The following is a 21829-nucleotide window of genomic DNA, read 5'->3' as shown; positions in this document are numbered from 1 at the left end:
AAACTCTTCATTTTGTAGAATTTTCACTGAGCTTACGAGGTACATCAATAATTGTAGAGAGACAATTTTCGTGTTTAAAAATATTTTAGGATACTGAAAAGAGTCAGTTGAGAGTATCAACATATAAGAACATTATATAGTTCAACCCTGGTCAAATTAGAAGGCAAACTATATTAAAAATTTTAAATAATATCCTTTTTAAAAATACATTATTTTAAAAAATATCTGTGACATTATATTTGGTACATATGAGGTCAGAAAACTAATTAAAGTAGATGAATGTATACCAAACTTAAAATTGCTTATAATCAATACAAAGACTTTATCTTGTTTTAATACACATTGATACACAAAGATATATAGCACTTTAATTTTTATAAAATGTTTTATCCCAAAATTTGCTTTTGACTAGAATCATTCCGGTAAATGAAGCCATTACTTGGGTCAAATGGAGCAACTGTTTTAATAGAACCATTCTTTTTTTAAATAGAATCATTGTATAAGTATACCAAGAAAATAAAACTAATTGTCAGTGTCTATGTAAATATCCCCAAAGTGTATAATTTTCTTATTGCATTATTTCTTGTGCCCCTTTTTATTCTCAAAATTTTCTACTTTGGACGTTAAGTTCTATCTTCACTGGCAAACCTACTTGACAGAGATCTAGCCTAGATTGCTGTGTTGCTTTTGTTCTTACAGGATATATTAACTTCCCTGTAAGTATTGTGACATGATTACCATGGCAGTTGTACAATCCAGCTTCTGCTTTGCTCAATCCTCTTTTTAAAAAAATTAAACCACGTAAGCCAGACTTGTCTATTTGTGTCTAAATTTGTCTTTATAACCTATTTTCCAGCCTTTGATCCCTGACCACATTTACAATTTAAATGTGCAAGGAGGTAGTAATGAAATCTCTAGACTGTAAAACTGTCATTCTCCATATACCTTCACTTCCAATATTCTTGAGACTCAAAAATAATCTCAAGGCACTCACTTTCTCCTGGGGTATGTAGAATGAAACTGCGATACACGTCAGATTGTGTTCTTGTAAGCATACAATATCATGACACATATCTCCAGAGATTATTAACAAGAGGACACTGATAGTACCCCTATGGCTGGAGAAATGCAAAGAAGAGATGGTGTTACCAGAACCCAAAACTAGGAGAAACTAGACCCAAGGAGGGTGAAGATGTTAAATGAAAACCAAAATGTTAAAAGAGTTGCAGCTCCTGAAAGGAAACAAAGCCACTTAAAGCAGATTTGTGGGGTGGGAGAACTAACCTAGTTTTTCTCACCTCCAGCCTTCTAATTATCTTCCAGTGCCCCCTTTGTTCAAAGCTACCACCTGTGTGTGCATGCATTGTATACAAAGATTATTTGCCTGTACACACAGATCTACACAGAGATAACCTTTGTACATAATGCATGTTCCCAAAGATAAGATTGGGTCTCTTCAATAGTCACCATATTTACAGTAAAATATGGCACATGAATATAACTGTCTGGCAACTCCCAATAGTACAGAACAACAGTTACTGATTTTCAAAAATGAAAGTATAATTGCCAACCACTTTATTCAGAGGCCTTCACTCAGAATTTACTTATTTACTCTAATTTTGCACGTAAGTACCCTGTGTGCTAATTGAAAGCTGACAAGATGAGCAATTTAGTAAGGTAAAATGAACTGTCAGGTGTAGGCAAGGACAGATCCAAAGTTGGAATATTTAGCAAACTAACAATGAGGAGAACAGAAAAAAACCAAACAGTAAAATTCAGACAAAATTATTTTAAAGTTTTTCTGTGGTTGTTTAATATGGAAAAACCATCTATCAGACACAACTTGAGAGCCCCTGAGGGTATGCCCCTGAAGCTTGAAATCTTGGCATTTATTGATGTTGTTAAAGGTGAACATGAATCACTAAGAAAAGGTTAAATTATTCACAATATCAGCTGTTGAAATGGGGAGGATTTATAAATGTTATACAGATCTGTAGACTCAAGTAATGCCTGACAACAGTGGAAAAACTAATTATTTTGAATTATTCATAACATCTTAATACAATATAGGTGGTATATTAGAGTAAGATATATAAAAACATTAAATGTGAGCAAGAAAAATTATTGTGAACAGGAAAAACAGGAAATGCTGTGCAAGCGTCTCTTAAACACACGCTCCCCCCACACACGCACACACCTTATAATAAAGAATCCAAAAGTAACATTAATCTATTCCACAAATATTTAATGAGCACAAAATTTTCAGACAAATTTTGAATATGTTTTCTTTGCTTAAAAGTGACTTAGTTTCAAAAAATCTTCTCAGAGTGTAATTATAAAAAGCTGAAATCGCTAGATGCATTTTTAATTACATCATTTATTTTAGATTGTCTTGGATATATGTAACTAGTCACATGCATAAGCCTGACATTTATACTTTGCTTATTTACTGATACTAAAATAGTTCGTTGGGGGCATATTTGTTAACTGAATAGATTACATTTTAAAAATATGAGAAATTTGGCAAGGATGTCAGATAATTTAAAAAAGAAGAGAGATGAAACTAGTATTTGCATATAATGGCTAAAATATCTACAATGTTCATAAAAAGATATTTTTGTGAAGATTTTTGTAAAACTAGAATAGAAAGTCAGATGAGAGGTAATACTAGAGGTTGAGTTCCTACCCCCATACCTGCCACCAAGCTTACCACCCAAAATAATCCTTGTAAAATTATTTTGTATTCCTCTGCGTATTTCTGGAGAGAAAGCCCTTAGCTTCCATTAAATAGAAACCCTCCAGGCTGGGCGCGGTGGCTCACGCCTGTAATCCCAGTGCTTTGGGAGGCCGAGGCAGGCGGATCACGAGGTCAGGAGATTGAGACCATCCTGGCTAACACCGTGAAAACCCATCTCTACTAAAAATACAAAAAATTAGCCCGGCGTGGTGGTGGGCGCCTGTAGTCCCAGCTACTCGAGAGGCTGAGGCAGAAGAATGGCCTGAACCCGGGAGGCGGACCTTGCAGTGAGCGGAGATCGCGCTACTGCACTCCAGCCTGGGCGATAGAGTGAGACTCCGTCTCAAGAAAAAATAAAAAGAAAAGAAAAGAAAAAAGAGAAACCCTCCAAACAGTCAAGCAGCATTGAACTAGTGTAACTGCAGTCTGTTCTCTCAGTATCTCAACCAAAGTTACACTAAGAATCACTGCTGAAAATACCTCATTTATGGGTTTGGTCATTTGTATGTTTTAATGTGTTTATTAATGATTAAATTGTCACCATTATTTCTCTCAATGTCTAGACAAGTTTTAGTGAGTGACAAAAACAATTAAAATCATTTTAATGTTCTTATGTCATATTTGCTATTGGATATAAAATTCCAAGTATAATATTCCAATGAGCTAAAATTCAGAGTAGCCCTTAGGGGAAGGATATAAAAAAATGACAGCTCTTCATTTGTAAAAGTTAAATGTTGGAAAATGGAATGGCATTTTTAATAATGTATAATTTAACCAATGAGTGAGCAAGGATATTTATCTCACAGAAAAGTATATTTTATATGTTAAATTTATAGCTGTCCCTGAATAGTCTCAAATCACTAAGCATGAACAAAAGTAAATTTCTGAAAGGGCCTTAAATAAATCATAGGCTGGGTGCGGTGGCATACGCCTGTAATCCCAGCTCTTTGGGAGGCCAAGGCGGGTGGATCACCTCCGGTCAGGAGTTGGAGACCAGCCTGACCAACAAAATGAAACCTCGTCTCTACTAAAATACAAAAATTAGCCGGTTGTGGTGGCATGCGCCCATAGTCCCAGCTACTCTGGAGGCTGAGACAGGAGAATCACTTGAACCCGGGAGGCAGAGGTTGCAGTGAGCCCAGATAGCACCACTGCACTCCAACCTGGGCAATGGAGTGAGACTTTGTCTCAAAAAAAAAAAAAAAAAAAAAAGAAATCGTAGAAGACAAGTATATTAAACTCACCTTCCTCTCTCTCTCTCTTCTCATTTGCTTTCAAACCCCAGCTCTCACTTTTATTCTTGAGTCTGTGTGCTACAAAATCTAAAGTTCTTGAGGACAGTTTACTACATATATTTCATCTGGTGCTGATTTTTAATTTCTTATCAATGAGTAACAACATTATTTAATCTATACTTATAAATTTATCTTTTTATTTGTGTTGCTAAATACAGTGGGCTATTGTCATTTTAGGCCTGAATGTTTTTGATGAACCAATGTTATTGGAATTGAAGATATAATAAGTAGATAACAATAAGCACAAAAATAGGAATCAGGAATCAACTCATCCTAACGTGTTTCTTCATTAAAATCAAAATTTAAGCCTCACCAATGAAAACATTTTTATCAACTTTATGCTGTAGCATTCTGAATTGTATTACAGTTCATGGAATTCAGGTTTATTTCAAATGGTATCATTAACAAATGGGTAAATTTTAAAGGAAGTATACACAATTGAAAATCCTTAAGCTGCATGAAAATTGAGAATTGAGTGAGAAAACTAGAGAGATGGACTTCACAACTTCTTGACATTTATATTTATATATGACATCCATTTATGCAGAATGTACTAAATGACAGTCACTATATTATGTTCTGAAAATTAGTCTGCTCAATAACCTGATAAGGTATGCAATATTGCCCACATTTTATCTGTTCAGAGGAGTTAGCAATTTGTTAAAATTTACAGACAATAAATAGGTAGTGACTGAGGATTAAAATCAGGAATATATGATGATGAAGTTGATGATTGTTATTCTACTCGTTAAAAATTTTCAGCATAAAATAACTAGAACATATACTGATAGAAAAATGAGCTACAGTAATCCTAATTTATGTTAGTAGAAGAAGGGGCTAGAAGCTATACTGGCTGTATTTCACATGGCTTTCTGTCTTAGCTGACTCTGGAGGTCCGGTGGTTGTCTCTTGTTATTTCTTCTTATGTTTTTTTTTTTTCTTGTTATATTTGCAATGTAAATGATACTGGATGAGGAAGACAGGTATTCTGATAGCCAAACAGGCATTTATTAAATTTAGATTCAGCTACCAATATTAACTGAGCATCTATGATATGCTGACACTAACAATACTAGAGAGTTTTCTATGCATGGTGTCATTCTGGCCATATAACAGTCCTTCAGTGGTATTAATGGTATTGGTTCTGTTTCCTATATCCAGGTTGCCTAGCATTCTAACTGTAAGGTTATCTTTCTCTCTAGCTCTCCATCGCTGACTCTCTGTCTCTCTCATTTCTTTCTACTTCTCTCCTCCAACTTTTAAGTTCCAGCGTACACATGCAGGATGTGCAGGTTTCTTACATGGGTAAACATGTCACAGTGGTTTGCTGCACAGTTCAACCCATTGCCTAGGTATTAAGCCCAGCACCCATTAGCTATTCTTCCTGATGCTCTCCCTCCCCCTGCCCATCCCCCATGACAGGCCCCACTGTGTGTTGTTCCCCTTCATGTGTCCATGTGTTCTCATTGTTCAGTTCCCACTTATAAGTGAGAACATGTGGTGTTTGGTTTTTTGTTTCTGCCATTAGTTTGCTGAGGATGATGGTTTTCAGCTCCATCCATGTCCCTGCAAAGGACATGACCTCTTTCCTTTTTATGGCTGCATAGTACTCCATGGTGTATACATACCACATTTTCTTAATCCAGTCTATCATTGATGGGCAGTTGGGTTGATTTCATGTCTTTGCTATTGTGAACAGTGCTATAGTGAACATACACATGCATGTATCTTTATAATAGAATAATTTATATTCATTTGGGTCTATACCCAGTAATGGGATTGCTGTACTGAATGTATTTCTGCCTCTAGGTCTTTGAGAAATAGCCACACTAGCTTCCACAATGGTCGAACTAATTTAAACCCCTACCAATAGTGTAAAAGTGTTTCTTTTTATCTACAACCTCTCCAGCATCTGTTTTTTGACTTTTTAATGATCACCATTCTGACTGGCATGAGATGGCATCTAATTGTGGTTTTGATTTGCTTTTTTCTAATGATCAGTGATGTTGAGCTTTTTTTCATGTTTGTTGGCTACATGAATGTTTTGTGAAGTGTCTTGTCCTTTGCCCACTTTTTAACGGGGTTGTTTTTTTTTCTTGTAAATTTGTTTAAATTTCTTATAGATTCTGGATATTAGACCTTTGTCAGATGGGTAGATTGCAAAGATTTTCTCCCATTCTGTAGGTTGTATGTTCACTCTGATGCTTCTTTTGCTGTGCAGAAGCTTTTTAGTTTAATTAGATTACAATTGTCAATTTTTGCTTTCATTGCTACTGTTTTTGGCATTTTCATCATGAAATCATTGCCTGTGCTTATGTCCTGAATCGTATTGCCTAGGTTTTCTTCTAGGGGTTTTTATAGTTTTGAGTTTTACATGTAAGTCTTTAATCCATCTTGAGTTAATTTTTGCATAAGGTGTAAGGAAGGGGTCCAGTTTTAATTTTCTGCATATGGCTAGCCACTTCTCCCAGCACCATTTATTCAATAGGGAATCATTCCCCATTGCTTGTTTTTTTCAGGTTTGTCAAAGATCAGATGGTTGTAGGTGTGCAGTCTTACTTCTAAGTTCTCTGTTCTGTTTCATTGGTCTATGTGTCTGTTTTTGTACCAGTACCATGCTTTTTGGTTACTGTAGCCTTGTAGTATAGTGTGAGGTCTGTCAGCATGATGCCTCCAGCTTTGTTGTTTTTGCTTAGGATTGTTTTGGCCATTTGGGCGTTTTTGGTTCCATATTAATTTTAAAATATGTTTTTCTAATTCTGTGAAGAATGTCAATGGTAGTTTAATGGAAATAGCATGGAACCTATAAATTACTTTGGGCAGTATGGCCATTTTCATGATATAGATTCTTCCTAGCCATGACTATGGAATTTATTTATTTATTTGTCTCCTCTGATTATTTGGAGCAGTGGTTTGTAGTACTCATTGAAGAGGTCCTTCACTTCCCTTGTTAGCTGTATTCCTAGGTATTTTATTATCTTTGTAGCAATTGTGACTGGGAGTTCATTCATGATTTGGCTCTCTGCTTGCCTGTTGTTAGTGTATAGAAATGCTAGTGATTTTTGCACATTGATTTTCTATGCTGAGACTTTGCTGAAGTTGCTTATCAGTTTAAGAAGCTTTTGGCTGAGACGATGGAGTTTTCTAGATACAGGATTATGTCATCTGCAGACAAAGGTAATTTGACTTCCTCTCTTCTGAAGGGGTGGCCTGCCCCTCCACACCTGTGGGCGTTTCTTGTTAGGTGGAACGAGAGATTTGAGAAAAGAAATGAGACACGGAGACAAAGTATAGAGAAAGAAAAAGTGGGCCCAGGGACCGGCGCTCAGCATACAGAGGACCCATGCCGGCACCGGTCTCTGAGTTCCCTCAGTATTTATTGATCATTATCTTTGCCATCTTAGAAAACGGGAAATGGCAGGATAATAGGATCATGGTAGGGGGATCAGCAGTAAAACATATGAATAAGGATCTCTGTGACATGAATAAGTTTAAGGAAAAGTGCTGTGCCTTGATATGCATATGCAAACATCTCCATAAACCTTTTTAGTGCATAAAGAGCAGCATTCCCACCTTCAGCCCTAAGGCAGTTTTCTCCTTTCTCAGTAAACAGAACATACAATCGGGTTTTACACTGAGATGTTCTATTGGCAGGAGACAGATGCTTTTCTCTATCTCAACTGCCAAGAGGCCTTCTTTCCTCTTATACTAGTCCTCCTCAGCACAGACCCTTCACGAGTGTCAGACTGGGGCACGATCAGGTCTTTCCCTTCCCACGAGACCATATTTCAGACTATCACATGGGGAGAAAGCTTGGACAATACCTAGCTTTCCTAGGCAGAGGTCCCTGCGATCTTTGGCAGTGTACGTGTCCCTGGGTACTTGAAATTAAGAGAATGGTGATGACTTTTCACAAGCACAAGCATACTGCCTTCAGGCACTTGTTTAACAAAGCACACCCCGCACAGCCCAAAATCCGTTAAACCTTGAGTCACCACAGCACAAGTCTCTTGCAAGGACAAGGGTGGGGGTAGGGTCACAGATTAACAGCATCTCAAATACAGAACAAAATGGAGTTTCTTATGTCTACTTCTTTCTATATAGACACAGTAACAGTCTGATCTCTCTCTCTTTTCCCCACATCTTCCTATTTGAATACCTGTTATTATTATTTTTTCTCTTTCCTGATAGCTCTGGCCAGAACTTTCACTACTATGTTGAATATGAGTGCTGAGAGAGCATTGTTGTCTTGTGCCAGTTTTCAAGGGGAAATGCTTCTAGCTTTTGCCCATTCAGTCTAATAATGGCTGTGATTTTGTCATATATGGCTTTTATTAAATTGAGGTATGTTCTTTCTATACCTAGTTTATTGGGAGTTGTTAACATGAAGAGATGTTGAATTTTATTGAAGGTCTTTTCTGTGTCTATATAGATAATCATGTTATTTTTGTCTTTAGTTCAGTTTATGTCATGAATTATATTTATTGATTTGTGTATGTTGAACCAATCTTGCATCCTGGGATGAAGCCGACTTGATTGTAGTGGATAAGCTTTTAGATGTGCTAGTGGATTCAGTTTGCCAGTATTTTGTTGAGGATTTTTGCATCGGTGTTCATCAGGGATATCGGCCTGAAGCTTTCTTTTTTCCTGTATCTCTGACAGGTTTTGGTACCAGGATAATGCTGGCCTCTTAAAATGAGATAGGGAAGAGTCCCTCTTTTTCAATTGTTTGGAATAGTTTCAGTAAAAATAGTACCAGCTCTTTGTATCTCTGGTTGAATGCAGCTATAAATCTGTCTGGTCCACTTTTTTTGGTTGGCAGTCTATTTACTACTGCCCCAATTTCAGAACTTGTTATTGGTCTATTCAGGGATTCAATTTCTTCCTGGTTCAGTCTTGGGAGGGTATATATTTGCAGGAACTCATCCATTTCTTCTAGGTTTTCTAGTATGTGTGCATATAGGTGTTTATATTATTCTCTGATGGCTGTTTGTATTTCTGTGATTTCAATAGTGATTCCCCCTTATGATTTCTGATTGGGTCTATTTGGCTCTTCTCTTTTTCTTCTTTATTAGTTTAGCTACCAGTCTATTTTATTAATTTTTTAAAAAAATAAAAACAGCTCCTGGACTTGATTTTTAAAGAGTTTTTCATGTCTGTCATCTTCAGTTCAGCTCTGATCCTGTTTATTTCTTGTCTTCTGCTAGCTTTGGGATTTGTTTGCTCTTATTTCTCTAGTTCTTTTAGGTGTGATGTTAAGTTGTTAACTTGTGATCTTTCTAACTTTTTAATGTGGGCATTTAGTGCTATAAATTTCCCTCTTAACACTGCTTTAGCTGCATTCCAGAGATTCTGGTATGTTGTCTCTTTGTTTTCATTAGTTTTAAAGAACTTCTTGATTTCTGCCTTAATTTTATTATTTACCCAAGTGTCTTTTAGGGACAGATTGTTCAATGTCCATGTAGTTGTGTGGTTTTGAATGAGTTTCTTTATCTTGAGTCCTAAATTGGTTGTGCTGCGGTCTGAAAGACCATTTATTATGATTTCAGTTCTTTTGCATTTGCTGAGGAGTGTTTTACTTCCAAATATTTGGCCAATTTTAGAACAAGTGCCATACAGTGATAAGAATGGATATTCTTTTGTTTTTGGATGGAGAGAGCTGTTGATATTTATCAAGTCCACTTGATCCAGAGCTGAGTACAGGTCCTATAAGACTGCACATTTTAATGCAGTATATCATCACCAATGGTATTGCTCTGCCATATCTTGAATGAAGGCAGCCCTGCATATTTTTGAAACTTGTCTGCTGACTAACAATGTAGGTGAGTGGTAGATGCCCTAGATATTTTGCAGCACCGCTCCACTTAACATTTCACTCTTGCCTTAACTTTTGGCTTACCATCCTGTTCCTTAATTTCTTACCTTTATGTTTTTATTTGGTCACAATGGTTTGACACTTGGCTCTCTCTTAAGAACTTGATTTGACTCCAATTCTTGTGAAACATTTCTGAAAGACTTTTCCATATGTTAAAGTAATTTTCAATGACAAAACCTTCATATACTGAGTGTACTATCTCATTTCTTCTGTAAATATACCCCTGAGAGTTTGTGTCTTGCCATTAATGATGTTAGAACAGTGCAGTGTGAAGTGTATATTATGGAGTTTAAATGACATTTTAAAAAAATGATTATATAACAAATTGAAATAGTTTATTCAATTAGTGAGTGCTATAGAATATAAAATGGATCTATTAGAAATGCAAGTAGTTATTTTTAGTAGTAGTGTCATTATCACCTGCTGTATCATTGAATATTATACTCTCTTGAACTTAGTGCAAGGAAAGTGTTAAATGTAGGTGTGCATGTTTAACTAGGTTACATCCGAAGAATTTTAGGCCAGGCTCTAGTATTGAGGGATTTGACAGACCTGGTCTTTGACTTTTAACAAATAATCGTTTGAAATATGTAAGATGTCTAACAATTTAGTGACATGTAAATGACTTTCAGTTCTGAGGTAATCTATCTTTCCTAACAGGCTCTCCATTTAATGTGTGAACTACCATGTAATGATCACTACCAGTACAGTTAAATGCTTTTATAATTAAATCTATATTGAATGGACTTCTTTATCTTTTCTAGGCACTTTCCTGCTATGTGTTTAAACTCTATGTAGTTTGGAGTATTGTCATGTGAAATATGTGAGACTGGAACAGGCAGGGGGAAATATATTTTTGCTGAATAAGTAGGCATTGAATTGCATTCATCTATCTAATTACATAACTTGCAATGCCAGTTTATGGCTTGGGAAAGATAATACCTTTTTGAAATTTATGGAAAATATTATTATAATATAGCTTGTTAAATGATATAGAAATGCTTATAATGATCTCTTTTGCTGTACTATCTGCCTAAGTACTCCAGGGAAATTGATTTATGGTGGTTGAAAGCACTGACTTAGGAGTTAGCATGAATTTAAGTTCTGATTGTTCTATTTACAATCAATGTGATTGTGGGATATTTATTTATCATTTGTAAGCCTGTGAAATGGAGCAAATAATAGAGTTGTTTCAAATTTAAATGTGAATACGTGTAGGCAAACTGCAGTACAGTATTTGATGACTAATATTATGATCTCTTTTTCTTAATCTATCAACATAAAATTATGTTGTGATTCTACTGAGGAAAACTGTATAAATGTACAACATTTCAGATTTGGCCTACAAATTAGAAAACAGATATTCATTAAAAATTTATTTTCTTTGCAAAATTATTTATATAATATTTCCTGTTCCACAATGGTCTATGTTATAATTCACCCTGAATTAGGTTATATTCAAACATGTTAATTTAACTGTACATAGTAAAATCTCCAAAATGGTTGTTTTGGAGCCAGTGCTTTTTCTTAAGACTCCAGATTCTCTTTCAAAAACTATAGGATAGATTTATTAGCTTTAATAGAATAATATAAATATTTGAATATGTGTAACCTAAAAATATGTTTACAAAAAATGTTTTTGTAGATACAATTTATGGCTCTATTTTACAGTCATGGATGAATAGATATTTCTAAATCTGTTATACAAACAAGTAATAGTTGTTGAATATTTGAGTTTTAAGTGTTCAAACAACTACTAGTTAGCAGACTATTAAGGTGTAATGGGTAAATTATTGTCTGTAATTGGCTTATTCTTCAACTTGTATTCTTTTTTTTTTCTCTTTTTTTTTTTTTTTTTTGAGGTGGAGTCTTGCTCTGTTGCCCAGGCTGGAGTGCAGTGGCACTATTTTAGCTCACTGCAGCTTCAGCCTCCCGGGCTGAAGCAATTCTCTTGCCTCAGTCTCCTAAGTAGCTGGGACTATAGGCATCTGCCACCATGCCCAGCTAATTTTTGTAGTTTTAGTAGAGACAGTGTTTTACCAGGTTGGCCAGGCTGGTCTCAAACTCCTGACCTCATCACTTTGTATTCTTAAATGTCACTTGGGTTTTTTTTAATTGGTGGGATTGTCATATTTTTAGAATTTCTACCACCACAGCTTGTGTCTCATGAGATTTAATCTGAAATTACTATCCCAAATTCGTTAGGATATTCTGAGATGTTAGAAAGAAAGAAGAAAAAATGAGATTTCCTACATTGTCACAGTTCCAAAGGTTTCAGAAAGTAAAAGCTCAGAAATATGACTATAAAATATTTTAAGTAATTACTAAAATATTATTTGGTGATAGGAATTGCCAGAAACAAATGGACAGATTTTGTTTTTCTTTTCAATCTAGCACAAATACAAATGTATTAAAATATACTAATGTTTTTGATATATCTGAATGCAACAAGCGACTGGGATGCCAATGTGTAGCCTGTGACACTCTATTCTTTCATTGATAGGGATAAACTGGTTCATTTTTTTTTTCTTTATAGAAGTGTACTCTAGTCTGATTCTTGCATTCTGTCTAACTTATATGGGCCAGGCACTGTAAACCCAGAAATAACAAAATGTAACTCAGTCCATTTCTATGACTGAATATGCAAACCTGTGAGCCAAAAATCAGCTTATATCTCCCCAGTGAGTCAGAATGAAAACACAGAGAGAAAACCTTGGCTAAGGGAAGGAGTGAAAGAAGCATTGTACAATTAACTGAGACATGAAGACTTGTACCTTATTTTCTTAAAATTACATGGACAACATGGAGGTAATTAACACAGTGTCCAAAAGAAATACCATTTACATAGTTTTGTTTCAAAAGTAATCTGTTTGCTATCTATTGACATAAGTAAAAATCTGTGTTGATTACATAAGGTAAGTACAAATTCTTAATGCTATATCACATATAACATATTTCTGGCTATCTTTGAGTTCTATGATGCCTTGTGGAATTTAGAAAAGAAAAAAAAAAGATCATTGGTTTTGATATTACATAGTTCAAATTCTACCTCTGCCATTTACCAGTGATGGAGTACCACTAATTTTTATGAGCTTCAACTTTTTAATTTATAAAATGGAGTTTTGAAGGGGTGAAGTATGGGTATATAGTTGTAACAGCCTCTCAAGTTGCTTCTGTGCTATAGTGGTTATTTCTTTGTTTTGGCTTATTGTCAATTCATTATTATTTTTTTTTTTTACATTTCAAGCAAAATCCTGTGAGATTCATTAGAATGCTTTTTCTTATACTCATTCCATGTCAAACTGGACTTACCAGAGATGACAGAACCACTATATTAAAATATATATATTTTTCCTATAATAGTCGTGTGTTTGCAAAAAAAATGGGTATTAAAAAGAAATAAAGTACCAATAACCTGGGCATTAATTTTGCGCCTCCAACCTAATAGCAAATTTAGTCTGTCCTCTATATTCATTTGTTTTTCAAGTAATAATTTCATTTTTTGCAGAATGATTGAATATTGGTGATTTTTTTACATTCTTGACATACTTTTTCATAGTCATACTGGATCTTTCAAAATGGCTGGCAATAGTTAGGAGGGCAGCCTGTTGCCTAGCAACAGTGTTTTCTGAATGCCCACTCTGGCAACAGAGCTTATGAACACATGTATGCACTATCAACTATTATTCACACTTACCAAACAAATCTGTGGCATTTCTACAGCTAATTATGTGAACAATAATTTGATGACCATGACTAAGAACCATGGGTGTTATAACATGGGTTAACAACTCTTAGATAATTTTTAAAGAAATTGTAATTTACCTATTCATCGTAATTATTATATTTTATTTTTTGTACTAGACATCTCTTTTATTACAATCATTACTGCGTATCAGTAAGAGCTAATGTCCCTGAATTTCACAAACATCTACAAAATTATATGTTTTCTATATATTTGGCAAGTATTCAGCCTTACTAAATATATGCTTGTAATAAGAGCAATAGTCAAAGCACAGAGTTTTATTTAAACTATCAAATAATTAACCTTCACAATAGATGTATAAACAGGCCCTTTATTAATAAATTTATCATTGGTTGTTGCTGATTTTAGAAATGAATTCAATTAAGCTAACATAAACCCTTAGTTTTACTAAATGTCATAGTGAATAGCTTTGTTCATATACATAAATAGTAGTTTGTTAAACAAAGAGAACCCTCTCATAATTTCTTTGGGGTTTTTAGTACTTGTAGTTCTTAGGTTCTACTGAAGCACGTTTTTCTCAAAGTGACCAGGTAAATCACTGAAAGTGTGCAGGCATTTGGAGTAATCGGATGTTTCTCAGTAATCAGTCTAAAAATAGTTCTGACAGTTCACATTAGAGCTAATTAGTTTGTGGCTATGTTAATTGCTGTAAGACTAGCAGATTGTTGCCTTGGGTTTGTTACTTGTTCTTTTCCAAAACCTTTGAAGCGATTATAATATCCATTTGTAAAACCAGATATAATACTTTGAGATTTTGCATTTGCACTTTAACATCTTATAATATGGCATTAGCAATATAGAGCATTCCTTGATGCCTTAAATTCAGGACATTAAATTTGGTTTGTAAAAACTACGATGGTGTCTAAATTCATCTAAAGTTTCTTTCTCTTTGTTTGAGTCATCATGTGACTTTTCAAAAAATGAAATCCTGTATTTTATGTATAGAGTCTTGTTTTCACAGAGCATTCAAGAAACACATGCAAATTATTTTTTTGCCACTTACTGTGATATTATTCCCGTGTGCTACTGCAGGAACAGAATGGTTACAGTTAGTAGAGATTTTGGGAGTGGAAGAATTAAGAATGATGTTTCTTGGCATGCAAGTTCTTTTTTATTTGAAAATAGAGACCAGGTCTTGCCATGTTTCCCGGGCTGGTCTTGAACTCCTGGGTTCAAGCAGTCCTTCCACATTGGCCTCCTGAAGTGTTGGTATTACAGGCAAGAGCCACCGTGCCCAGCCTCATGCAAATTTTTAATATTGGTTGATCATAAAGTAAAAATATTGCAACAGTGCTATCTCCATGTCTGAACATAAGGCATATGCATCTCTTTTCAATCAACAATGCCACATATGAGTTTTCACTAGAAATCTTAGTATACAACAACATGCTACTCAATGAATAACAACCATTATTTGTTTTTTAGAGAAATGGAAAAAAAATTAAAAAACAATTCATGGCCATAACCATTTGAAAAGACGTGTTATGCTACTGTGATAAGGGGACTACAAGCGTAAAAATAGTTACATACTTATTTTGGAACCCATAGGACTGGGAAAAATGTAAATTTCTAACAGCGTCAGGTTTTGAGATTTTCTGGAAAACAACAACTCTGCTACACTTTTAGTGGGGATCAAATGTATTGCCGTCATTTTAGAGGCTGTAAACTGAAAGTATGTACACTGTGACCAGTAGTTTCGATTCTAGGTATCTGCAAAAGAGATTAGCACATCTGCTAAAGGAGATAAGAACATAGATGAATTGTAAACAAATTAAATGTTCATTAAAAAGGAAAAGGATAAGTAAAATGTGGTACATTCTTATATGAAGAAACAATCCACCACAAGCAGGATTTAGCAGAAATAACAAGCTGCAGGATCAGGCCCCTACAGAGATAAGAGGTGTAGGAATGATGAAATAAAAAAATATAAAGTAAAGCTACTGTGTTTAAAGAATAAAAGGTGGAATTTAAAGTATGACTGCGAAATAAAAGCCTGCCAAAATTCACAGCTAGATTTCTTTTAAAAAATAATCTAATAGAATTTCCAGAAATCAAGACAGTATATAGCAATTGAAAGAAAAGCAACTTATTACAGAGTTAAAGTTGTAGTTAATTAAATGGAAGAGAGAGCAGAGAAAATTTATTCAGAATGAAGATGAGAGAGAAAGAAGTGGAAAAATCAAAGGTGAAATTTGAGCAAATCTAGATTACAGAGAGACAGTCCACTCTACGTCAAAAAGGTTTCCAGAAGGAGATAATAAGAGGCAGAAAGCTGGTATTATGTGATATAACAGCTGCTTTTCTGCCCTAGAATTTGTTAAAGATACAAATCTACAGATTCAGAAAGGTTCACATATCTCAAGCAGGATAATTTTTAAAAAGTCATACGTAGACTGTAGTAAAACCGAAGAACCCAGAAGACAAAGGAAAGAGTTTTAAAACCAACCAGAAGAAAACAAGACTGATTACTTAAAATTTGACTGTTAACATCTCAACAGTAGAAGCTGAAAGGAAATGGCAATAATATTTTTCATGTGCTGAGAAAGAACATTCAACCCATAAATGTAAATTCAGAAAGAGTACCATTCAATAATTGAGATGGAAGACTTCCCTGGACCCCTTTATGGGACCTGTCCTGGTTGATGGCTCATTTTGTTCGGTCACTGCACTCAAACCCCTTGAAGGAGGTGGAGCATGCAGGTGAAGGGGAGCACGCCGCGGCCCGGGCGGAGGCTAGTGCTTTTGGGCTCTGGCCCCACTGTAGTATCTAGGGGTGTGTTACAATTAATACTCTTTTAGCAGTTGCCATTAGTGGAGGGCTAAGTGTTAACCAGCTCAGTGGAGAGTCAAGGTGACAGACTTTTACACTCTGCCCTCTTGGTACCCAGGTCCTTGTCTGGTGTCCAGGAAAAATCAGGTAATATGGACTTGAAGGATGGTCAATGTGGACATTTTATTGAGTGATGGAGGTAGCTCTCGGGAATGAGGAGCTGGAAAGGGGATGGAGTGTGAAGATATTTTTCCCCTGGAATTCGGTAGTCCCTGGCCAGACTCATCTCACATCATCCCTAGCTGAACTCCTCTTGCCGTTCAGATGCTTCTTCTCTTCTTTCCTTCTCTGCTGCACTGCTCTGCTGCTCTGCCTCTCCGCCACACTTCTGCTCATGGAGCTTGGGGTTTGGGGTTCTTATGGATAGGAGGATGGGGGTGCGGTGGGCCAGAGTGGTCTTGGAGAAGGCAACATTCAGACACTGTATTGATTTGTTTTCATGCTGCTGATAGACATACCTGAGACTGGGAAGAAAAGGAGGTTTAACTGGACTTACAGTTCCACATGGGTGGGGAGGCCTCAGAATCATGGCGGGAGGCAAATGGCACTTCTTACATGGTGGGGACAAGAGAAAATGAGGAAGATGCAAAATGGAAACCCCTGATAAAACCTTCAGATCTCATGAGACTTATTCACTACTATGAGAACAGTATGGGGGAAACCACCCCCATGATTCAGATTATCTCCAACCAAGTCCCTCCCACAACACCCGGGAATTACGGGAGTACAATTCAAGATGAGATATGGGTGGGGACACAGAGCCAAACTGTATCATGTGCGAAAACCGGAATGTCTGCTCTCATTTAGGGCCACAGGTTCCAGTTTGAGGGTGGAGCCCTCACCAGGGCTCCCACCCTCCTGCCTTCTGTCCATATCATAATGACACTGGAATAAAGGTATTGTCAGACAGCAAATACTGCGAGTGTTCATTACCAACAAATTCTCCCTAAAGGAACTTTTACCCTTTGCAGGAGAGAAAAGATCACAGATCTGGCATACTAAAAGGAAACATCAACAAAAAAAATGGCATGTTTCTGAGTAAACTGAACATTTGTTGTATAATAATAATAAATATATCTAGTTTGGAGGGTTAAAATCAAGCTAGAATTGAAATCCTGGAGAACAACATAATCATTGTAAGTGGTCTTAACTCACTTAATAAAAGACATTGTCAAACATCAATTAAACTGCTTTATATGAAATATAGCTGAAATATGACATGAAAGGAGGATTCAACATACATGGGTGGAAAAATCTACATCAGGTATAAATCAACTAAAGATGGCCATTGGAACCATACTTATACTTTACAAAATAGATTTTAAAGCAAAAATATTAAAAGATAAAAAGAGGGTACTATTTTGGAAAAAAAAGTTTCAATACATATAGCTTTAAAATATATAAAGCAAAATCTACATAACTTCAAGGAAAAATAGATATATCCATTATTACATTCTTAGGGGAAAAAACTAGATTAAATTACTTTTTAAAAATTAAGAAGGATTTAAGATTTAAACAGCTCCATTAACAGGTTTTATTCTAGTGGACATATATAGCACCATGTACTCCAAAACTGAAGAATAAATATGCTTTACAAATTTTGTAAACATTTTGCAAAAATTGATGACAGAAAAGGCTATAATCTGAATAAATAATAAAGTGCCAGTATTATACATCATTGTTGTCTGATTGATATACAATTATAGACAGAACCAATACACTGCCATTTTTGAGTTATAAAAATGGAAATAAGTTTATATATACTACAAATAAATTACAAAAATGGTGTTATTCTGTATATTCAGATATTTAAACGGCATATTTCAAATGATCATGGTGGAACTGGCCCAATTGTCCCATAGAACTGATGTTTATGATTTATTCTGAATAAACCTAGGAATTGACCCTCCCAGTCTTACAGTTGTTACATTTGTCACATTTGTCTTATCTGAGTTCCTTTCTCAGGAAACCAAGTTTCAGGCCTGCCAGATGGTATCAAGGAACTGAAACTTACTGTTCATCAAATATGGACAATGAGATGGCCAGACCCTTCACCTGTCATTATTGCCTGATTACCTGCTTACTGTTAGCCAATTCTTCTTCCTTACCCCTCCCTAGCTGATCTCCATTTCTTCACCTGTAGGACCTAAGTAAAGCTTTCTTCCCTGGCAATACTCATTGCCTCAGTGATTGGCTTGCTCTACAGTGAGCAGCAGGACCTAAATGAAACCTCTAGAGTTTCAGTAACAATGGATCAAGGGAAAAATAAATAGGTAAATTAGAAAATATTTAATTTTGAAAAATAATAAAAATTATAATACTTGTTGAAGCATATATAAATGGGCAACTTATAGGATTAAAGTATTATCTTAATAATTTTTTTTTCTAAAGAAGGAATGAGGGTGGAAAATAGAGGCTAAGAAATCAAATTGAGAAAAAAACTAAAATAGAAAATGTTATAGAAATATTTTCTATCTTAAGGAAGAAAAAGAACCAAAAGTAAAATAATGAAAAGAAAAATGTTAATAACATAAAAGAAATTAACAAATAGAAAACAAATATATCCTTGAAAGGATGAACAAAGATAAAACCAATTATTTAAAAATAGAATGAATATAACTTCTGGTGAGACTAATCAATAGAAAAGACAAAACTAGAAATGAAAAAATCATATGTAAAGAAGCAGCAGTTATTTAAAAACATGACAAAGATAATAAATTTGCTAGTCCCACATCGGTTAGTAGAAAAGCTGCTAAATTCATATCATATAGTCCACTTTGCTCTTTTAAATCTGCTCTGATGAACTTTTTACAAGATAATCTTCCCCTGGAGTAGTAAAGGTAAACTCCCTGTAAATGTAATAGGGTAACCAGGCACATGAAATCATAGGATCTGTTTTTTTTTTTTTTTAATATTATTCTCTTTCTTTTAAATATTTATCTTTTTTGTTGATGCTATTAGGCAAATGATGCTGCCTGTAAACCTATAACTTTGGTTATATGATAGATAATTAGGTTATTAGTTTTCTTTTTAGATGAGAACAGATGTTTATTTTTCTTTCATTTATCCATAAAATACCTGAAATTCTTTGATTTTCTTTGACTGCTTTGGATTGTTCTATTCAACTTCTATTTTATATACTTCTTGTTGGAGAAGTTAGAAAGCTGAAAATGACCTTTCCCAAATTCTCTTGCAACTAGGTTTCTTGTGAATTAGTTTCCACCATTTAGATACAGTTACTGCTGACCAGCAAATGGACACATGTTTGCTTGCCTCCATGTGATCTGTCTCTAGCTTTCAGGTGTAAAGAAGCAGTGGTGGCAGTGGTGATGGTTCTTGCTCCTACTTCCTAAACCCTAGGGTTGAGTTTCAAGTTTTATTTTATTTTATTTTTTATTCTGGGTGTGAGAAGCATTAGTGGCTGATAGGCATTTTTGGTTTCAGTTTCTGTATGGTTACGACTTCAGGGCATTGGCTCCACATTGTTCTGGTATTCATTCTAAGAGTTCCAATCTAGAATCTGGTTCTTACGATATTTAGGTATGTAATTCCCTAATTAAATTGCTTCCTGCTTTAAAAAATAATGTCTTGTTTCTTGCCCTAAACCTTAACCAAGACAGATGCAGATCCTGTGGATATTTTTTTCTTTATACTATAGAGAATAATATTGAGGCAGGAGATCTTCTATTGTGCTTCTTAGCCACAGATTTGACAATAGAATCAATGTCAACCTAAGTAGTGTTGATTTGTTTTGCTCACATACATCCTTAGGTATTAGTACAAAGATGGATAATCATTCAAGGTCTACAAACCAACATTGATTTCAATTTGAGAAACCTCCTTGTCAAGGTAAGTCTTGCTACACCACTTTTTGTAACATAATTTTCCTCTAGCTTTCTCCTAGTCAGACATTTAGTATAGGTAAAAGCCACTGCCTGAGAAAAACAAAGGACACTGTCACTCTATATCCCTGTGGTTAACCAAATATAATACTAGGAAAATTTTTCATTAAAATTTCTCAGTGATAAACTGATTAATGTTTTAATATCAACAGATCCAATTAAGCTATAGTTATTCATGTTCATGTGTGATGTGATTGCTAGTTTGGTAAATTTAATTAGAACTCCAATGAGTTATCCATTCATTAATAAGAAGCATGTTTTACCTTAAGCAATACTTGGACACATCAACAGACCCTTGACCTAAGTCATGTGCTGCTCCTGGGAAGAAGTGATGGGTGACAAGTGACCATTTTTCAAAATCTATACCTGCCATTTAGTTTTGCCTCAATAATGTCAGAATCTTCATTTTTAGACAAGTTTTGTAGAAAACAATCCCAGAGGATTTGAACAGTCATGTCCTAGGGCATAGCACTTGCTGTCAGCTATTCTCCCTGCATAGAAGATACATTGTGCTACTTCTATTTTTTAATGTTAAACTTAAGAGAAATAGAATAGGAATTGAGTTTTACTACTGTATCTAAAATTTTCCAGTTTAATATATTACAAATTTAATTCTGTTTTATAGAAAACATCTATTAATAGCTTCCCACTCCAAAAATGAATTTGTTTATGTAGATCTACTTTGCTGATCGTAGTATTGACTTTGAATTAGTGACCAATATATGGTGCTATTTATCCCATGGCTTTAATGCATGTGTCTAAGAATCAAGGGATGTGAACTAACACAAAGAATTGAATTATCTAATCAGGCTCAGAGATATTACCCAGTAACCTGCTTTACTAATAAATTCAAGGGTACAATCAACCTGCTTTACTAATAAATTCAAGGGTACAATCAATCAAAAGGCACAGATGAAGCAGAAGTCTGTGTCATTCTTTAGGAAGCCGTGACTCATGAATTCATAAATTGCTTATAAACCATAAGCAACTCTAAACCAAAGACAAGGAAATCCTTTAAAAAGTATCCATAAAGATTTTCTTTCGATTTAATGTCATTAGTTTATTTACCAAGATAATGAGATATCAGCTTGTTTGTAAGTTGATTAGACCACAATTGTCTGTCTTCTTTCTTTCCCTTGGGTATTATTCCCCCTCATCTTTGCAACTGACAGAGAAATTGATCACATGGCAACTTTAGCTCCTTTTTTCCCAGGGTGGAATGAGAGTGGCTTCCTTCACTATTATCCTTTTAACCTACCTGCAGAACTTTTGCTTCTCATCTCTGTAACTTTGAGCATTGCTGATTCAAAGGTCTTAGTTCCCAAGGGAAAAAAAAATTGCTTCCACCAGTTGATGCACAATGGTCCCATTAAAATGGAAGTTGAGACTTTCACCTGACTATTTTAGTGAGTTACAATATTGGA

At 35.0% G+C, this 21829-nt stretch overlaps 1 long non-coding RNA gene across 3 annotated transcripts in view; it reads right to left on the bottom strand.

The window, feature by feature from the left end:
• Positions 1–21829, bottom strand: part of LOC139363367 (uncharacterized) — a 107204-nt gene that overhangs the window by 28328 nt on the left and 57047 nt on the right. The gene's annotated exons all lie outside the window — the stretch shown is intronic.

The sequence above is a fragment of the Macaca nemestrina genome, chromosome 5 (assembly GCF_043159975.1).
Source record: "Macaca nemestrina isolate mMacNem1 chromosome 5, mMacNem.hap1, whole genome shotgun sequence".
NCBI lineage: Eukaryota > Metazoa > Chordata > Mammalia > Primates > Cercopithecidae > Macaca > Macaca nemestrina.
This window is presented reverse-complemented; position numbering and strand designations above follow the sequence as displayed.